The sequence below is a fragment of the Ctenocephalides felis genome, unplaced genomic scaffold (genome assembly GCF_003426905.1).
Source record: "Ctenocephalides felis isolate EL2017-DRISC unplaced genomic scaffold, ASM342690v1 CF-g0.4_SCAFFOLD_03573, whole genome shotgun sequence".
NCBI classification, from domain to species: Eukaryota; Metazoa; Arthropoda; class Insecta; order Siphonaptera; family Pulicidae; genus Ctenocephalides; species Ctenocephalides felis.
The window spans coordinates 19,807,153-19,814,991 of record NW_020539727.1 but is presented as its reverse complement, the minus strand read 5'-3'; positions in this window follow the sequence as shown (position 1 = coordinate 19,814,991).

Genomic DNA, 7,839 nt, shown 5'->3' with positions numbered 1-7,839 from the left:
CCCACTACTTGAAGAGGAAATTAGTGTCGGATAATAGAACAAGGACCGTGGAATTTTGTTTGCATTGACCGTCAAGTCCGAGGACAATTCAGGACAACCCTAAAATTGAAAACCGCCCTTTTCCTCCACCGGAAAAGTCGATGGGTTGAGGGACAAGTTGTCTAGGACGATTCTATTTCTGTTGTCATCGGGGAATTAATAAAGGACTAATAAAGGACTAATAAATGCATGTGATGGACTACAGGACTAGGTAAATGATATAGCAGATACTTGGTAATAACAAATACTAGGATTTATTTTACCACTACCCCCGACTATAGTTTTCACAAACTACATGAGTCCTTTACCTTAGTAATCCTCCTCCTTTAGAACCATAATCAAACTATCATTACGACCAAATATATTTATTTATAGTTTTCGGAGAGACGCAGGATTCGGTCAATCTGATATTAATATGTTATTCAACTCAACTATCCTTAGCAAGGTCCTTTAGAAAGGAATCTGCTGGTTGGAGTTGCCTTATATTTTCTGGTTCTCATTTCTAGCAATATCTATCTACTGTGAGAGAGTATTAAATATGCATGGAGCAAATGGAGGGATTGGAGGGATTGGAGGGATTTGGGGGGTTGGGGGATGAGAAAGTTGCAGGGAAAAGCCTAGATGAGATGGAGAAGAAAATCGCAGACGAAATAAGTTGATAAATAATACTAGATTTGTTTATTTATTTATCAAAGAAAAAACGAAAACAGCCAGAAAATTGGACTTGCTTCAAGTTTTTTCGACGTTGCAGTCACTCTGAATCGTTTGGTCAAGAAATTCGTCCAGATATATATATATATATATACTAGCTGACCCGACAAACGCTATCTTGCCATCAAAAATATTTTACCGCTTTGCAGAAGTTCTTATAACATACGTGATATATTAATAATAATGTTATACATTTATTACCCAATTTTCTTTACATTTCGATAATTAATTCCAACGCATCATAATGTTTGTTTATTTTAATTTTATTTATGTCAAATAGTGAAATATTTTTTTTAATCAATGAATAAATTAGATTTTAGTCTGAATCAACGCAGTACCATTATCTGAATATATAATACTTTATATAAATATCAGACTTCTTACTTTTGCATTTAATTTAAAAATATTAAATGTCAATTTCATATATCCAGTATGCACTAAATTTATAAATGTCAAAGTATTTCCGTCTTGGTCGAAAATTAATATAATATGATATAATTTATATCAATAATTTGATTGGCAATATTGCCTATAACATAACTTGGAATAATTAATTTATTTGTTTCTTATTGAAGTCGTTAAAAATTCTTTTTTTTTAACTGTCAAAATTTTGTTTATGATTAATGTTAAATTCAATATGCCGCTTTTTTATTGTGATCTATAATGTTTTAATCACTTATTATATAAATTTCCGACTATAAATTGATATTCATACTATCCCTGAAACTAACATGGATAAAGTTCTGAGAAATCCGAGTCCAAATCTATGAAATGTTTGTTTTTTGGCACTTTTATTAATTTTTTATCAATTTTCGTACTGTAAAATAATGGATGATTATTTATCAAAATTGTAATATTTAGACTATAATTTTAGATGAATATGCTATCTACTTTGGCATAGTAATTATTATTATTATTATTTTTTTTTGAAACCAAGTGAAACATAAATATACTCGTATTTATTCGATATTTTTCCATAAATATCCGATTTATGACATTGTTTTCAATTATTTTTAATTTATTTTGAATTAGCAAATGTCAAAAAATATAATTTATAATATAATATAATTAAAATATGCATTAAATATTGTCTATAAATAGTATATCATTTTATAAACAGTATTTATTACTTTGGCGCTTGATATGGGTATGAATTTGTAATAAAATATATTCTTTCTGACAAATAGTTAAAAACTTGTTATAATTTTCAAAATTATTTGACATTTTATACTTCAAAATTTAATTCACTTGCATCACAGTTTTTTGTTTATTATACTTTTGTCATGTCATATATGTCAATAAAATTTTCTTTCGTGTTTCAACTAAAAATATCTCTAATTAAATGACCTTATATCTAAATATTATTATAAATTAATAATTATTTTAAGTCATCAATCAATAAATTATATAATTGTTAAATCCATAGGTTTGGCTAAATCAACACAGGAATATTCTAGAAATAAATAATTTTTTACATAAAGGTCTGATTTTTGACATTTGCATTTTATTTCAAATTAATTATAACTGTCAAAATATTTTCTTTTCGGTCGAAATTTAATATAATATGATATAATATTTGATAATAATGATACCCTCAGATTGTACTATTCCATTTAAGTGGTTATAATTTCCTGTAAGATTACAATTTGCGATGACAATCAAAATATATCTCAACTGATATATTAACAATAATATTATATTTTAATTACACAAATTTCTTCACACTTCGATAATTATTTCCAACGCATCATAGAGTTTTGTTTATTTTAATTTTGTTTATGTCAATTTTTATTTAAATTAATGAATAAATTAGATTTTTGACTAAATCAACGCAGAATCTTTATCTAAATATACAATTTTTTATATAAATATTTGATTTTTTACATTTGCATATAATTGAAAAATAGTGAATGTCAATTTCATATATCCAGTATGCACTAAATTTATAAATGTCAAAATATTTCCGGCTTGGTCGAAAATTAATATAATATGATAAAATTTATTTTACAATAATGTTTTCTATCTATAATTTGTTTGGCAATATTGCCTGTAACATAAGTTGGAATAATTAATTTATTTGTTTCCTATTGAAGTCGTTAAAATTATTTTTTGTGAAATGTCAAATGTTTGTTTATGATTAATTTTAAATTCAATATGTTGTTTTTTTATTGTGATCTATAATGGTTTGATGAAGTTTTGGTATTCGAAATAATTTGGTAATCTAGTCAAATAAATATAAATTATAAATCTATTTATCTAATTATTTTCATAAATATTGACAGATGACATTTATTTTTTTTTTCATGTCAACATTTATTTAAATTTTTAAGCATTGATTTTTAATTAGATTTAAAACTATAATCAGTGATTTTGTATGTAGCATTTCATCAAATTTGGATATAAATGTTGGATATTTCTATATAGGTATATGTTTTGAATTATATTTTTTGAACTGTCAAATTTTTTTTTTCAAAAATCATAAAATTTTTTTCTCGAATTTTCCATAAATTTTGACATTTGACTTTAGTGTTTTGTTTTTTTTGGTCATTTTCTGTCAAAATTTTTAGAAATTTATAAAAATTATATATTTATATTTCAAATTTACTTTTCAAAATTTCCTATAACCTAAGTTGGATATATATGCACACGATGAGCCAATAAAATTCAAAATCGGTACAGTAGTTTGGGCGTCCATCGCGAACCAACATTGTGATACGAGGTTTATATATATATCTATATATATATATATATATATATATATATATTTAATAATCATCCCCATTGATTTCCTGCGTGTCTCCATTTTACAAATGAATTCCTCTATCCTCGACCGAGGATTCTTCTAAGCAAACATAAAACATATGTGATCCACATTGTGAGTGAATATGACTGACTGAGTAGAGGAGACCGGAGTATTTTGGCAGTGTGGAATGAGAAAAAGACCCTTCGAAGGGACCGAATAAAATAAGAGCGTATTATACATGGCGTGTTGTCAGAAGGGTTTTATCTGCGGTGTAATTGTTGGGGATTATGTAATAAGGATCGAGATTTATGAGCGAAAGTGGATGAAAAATGGAGGTTTTAATTGTTTATAATATGTTGTAATGTGACATATGAGGGATTGTTGGATCTAAAGCCGATTTGAATATGTTTGTTACAATTTACTGGTCTGTTAGTTATAGAAATCCAATGCAGTTGATAGTCACAATTTTAAACAAAAATTTCAATGTCAACCTGTATCTCTAATCTACGTCAAGCTGTCAATATTCTAACGATATATTATAATGTGTATGTATCAGAACAAAATTTTAACGAAATAACACAAAATATAAAAAAGTGGAACCGAAGTACTTACTAGGCGTACAAGCAAATAATTGTAAATAATTAGATGCGCATTTTTTATGTTTGGAAATTTTTTTGACTAAGATTTAAACTATATCAGTTGTTATATACAGATTTATAGATAATTTGATTGGCTTTCCAGTGACATAATGTAAAATATACGTTTTCTAATATTTTATTACAAAAACAATTTAAAATATGAGAAATTGCTTTCAACATTTTTATTGAGCGTATAAGAAATGTTAAACAATAATTTCACTTGCATTGTTTATGTTTGACTATTTTTTGACTAAGATTTCGTTCTAAACTATATCAGTTGTTATATACAGATTTATAGATAATTTTATTGGCTTTCCAATGACATGATATAAAATATACCTGTTCCAATATTTTATTACAAAAACAACTTAAAATATAAGAAATTGCTTTTAACACATCTATTGAGCGCATAAGAAATGTCAAACAATAATTTCACTTGCATTTTTTATGTTTGACCATTTTTTGACTAAGATTTCGTTCTAAACTATATTAGTTGTTATATACAGATTCAAAGATAATTTAATTGGCTTTCCGATGACATAATAAAATAAAGTATATATGTTCAAAGAAATTATTACAAAAACAACTTAAAATATGAGAAATTGCTTTCAACATATCTATTGAGCGTATAAGAAATGTCGAACAACAATTTTACTTGCATTTCTTATGTTTGACCATTTTTTGACTAAGATTTCATTCATCAAACTAAATCAATTGTTATACACAGATTCAAAGATAATTTAATTGGCTTTCCGATGACATAATAATAATAATAATAAGTATATGTGTTCAAAGAAATTATTACAAAAACAACTTAAAATATGAGAAATTGCTTTCAACATATCTATTGAGCGTATAAGAAATGTCAAACAACAATTTTACTTGCATTTTTTATGTTTGACCATTTTTTGACTAATATTTCATTCATCAAACTAAATCAATTGTTATATACAGAATTACAGATAATTTTATTGGCTTTTTGTCCCTGTAAATCAGACTCTGTCTCTGAAAGTCTACCTTTGTCTCTGCAAGTCTACCTTTGTCTCTGCAAGTCTACCTCTGTCTCTGCAAGTCTACCTCTGTCTCTGCAAGTCTACCTCTGTCTCTGCAAGTCTACCTCTGTCTCTGCAAGTCTACCTCTGTCTCTGCAAGTCTACCTCTGTCTCTGAAAGTCGATAAATGGCTAAATTTAACGGAAAACTGTCCAAGAATCAAAATTTCCAAGGCCAAACTGTCCAAGAATCAAAATTTCCAAGGCCAAACTGTCCGAGAATCAAAATTTCCAAGACCAAACAGTTCTATAATAAAAAATTCCATGGCCTCATTATCTAATAATCAAAAATTTCGAAGTCAAACCCATGAAAAATGAAAATTGCAATGCTCTCTGTCTCTGCAAGTCTACCTCTGTCCTATAATTAAAAATCCTATGGCCTCATCATATAATAATCAAAAATTTCAAAGTCAAACCCATGAAAAATGAAAATTGCAATGCCCTCTGTCTCTGCAAGTCTACCTCTGTGCTATAATCAAAAATTCCATGGCCTCATTATCTAATAATCAAAAATTTCTAAGTCAAACCCCTCAAAAATAAAAATTTCAAGGCCCTCTGTCTCTGCAAGTCTACCTCTGTCTTATAATCAAAAATTCCATGGCTTCATTATCTAATAATAATCATCTTTTATCTCATCCTCTGTCAATCTACCTCAATTTCTTGAGCTTTTTCAGACAATACTAATGCCAAAATTATAAACAATTTAATTTTGAACAAATTTCTTAAAGATAAAGTTACAAGAAATATAAATACACAAAGCTAAACTTCGTCGATTGAATGTTATGTTTGGATTTGATTTCGCACCACACCGACTGCTCTAAGCCTCACAATTTAAATAGAACTATTAAACACAACAATCCCTATCCCTCGTTTAAATTTCATTTGACATGCTCAAAAATCCTTTCGCCGCAATCCTCTCGAAATCCTTCATACACGATCTGCGCCTATGATTCGGAATCCCGTCTAAATCCAATCTAACAACGCGTGATATGGAGTGTTTAAGCGTCTCCACACCTCTACACCTTCGCCTCTACCACAACCGTCGTCTCTTCTACATAAAACTCGTTTCTTCGTATGTATGGAAAATAAATCTGCGCGGATTGTATCGCGAATAGTTGCCGTTCCTTGGGTAACCGCGCATATAATCCCTGCTTGCTGCCGTCGTAGTAGTCGTTGTCGTTGTACGTAGTCGGTGCTTTTGCTGCTGCAGCGGCGGCGGCACGCCGACGACGACACGACGACGACGATGTGAGCAAGTGAATACCTTGGAGCAGGGAAGGGAAAAGTAGAGAAGATAATGGGACATGTTTGGTTTTTGATAGTTACAGATTTTTTTTAGAGTTTTGTTTGGATGTTTATCGAAAATAAAGTTTCAAGCATTTTTAAAAAATTGTTGAATTTTATTTTCAAAATTCACAAAACAAAAAGTTTAATATAAAAGCAATTTATCATTTTGAATATTATAAAATTTAGGTATGAAAATTAGACGTATGCAAGGGTCTCAGCATCTGTCTTAATGCCTCAGCATCTGTCTAATTATTTCAGCATCTGTATAATTACCTCAGCACCTGTCTAATTACCTCAATGCCTGTCTAAATACCTCAATTAATGCAAATTTCATAAATTCCAAGTTCCGTGAACAAAAAATTCTAACGTCTATGGTTCCAAGAATGTAAAATTTCTAGAGTTTAAAGATTCAGTATTACAAGACCAAGAATAAACTAGCTGTAAGTGGAATTCTGTCTTAATGCAACTAAGGCATCGTGCCTTGAGGCAAATTGCTGGAACTTCCCGTACCGTAACGAAATGATCGAGGAATATTAAATGATTTAAAATAGATTATTATAAATATTGCAACATTGTCTAATATTTATAAGAATTATATAAACTGAATTGCAAAGTTAAAATCACTTGTTTAAAGTATATTAGAACTTTAGCCAGAATTAAAAATGAAATCTGAATTATTTTCGATCTACAAAAATTAAAAAAAAAAAAATGAAACAAATTTTCTTTTCCAAAATCAATTATTTTGTTAAGACAAGCAGAAAGTTTTTTGAATCATTCAAATCGGACGCCTAGTTCTCTCAAAAACTGCCATTTTTTTTAACATTTAGCTCCGTATCTTCGAAATGGCTGGGCCTGCCTTTGCAAAAAACTAACAAACACTTCTCCCAATCATTACTAATTGAATGTTTTTTTAGATCATTCAAATCGGATACTCCGTTCTCTCTAAAAGTTGATTTCTATTTTCTGCACTCTTTGCTCAGTATCCCCGAAATGGCTGGACCTGCCTTTGCCAAAAACTAATCAGCTCTTTTTCCTATCGATAGGAATCGAATGTTTTTTGAACGATTCAAATCGGTTGATCCGTGCGCCCGAAAACGTGACTGGAAATTTGTATCCATACATATACACACACACACATCCATTTTTTCTGAGGTATGCCAAAATGTTCAGAAATCTTCAAAACGTCGAAATGTAAAAATTTTCAATTCCGATTTTCGGCCCATTACAATAACTTACCCTACGGGAAGTTAAAAATTAAGTAATGCATATTAAAATGCATAAATATGCATAGTTCAAAGACAAAATACAAACAATTCAAAACAAAAAGTTTAAGATTAAAATATTCCAAGGCCAAAACGTTCATAAATAAA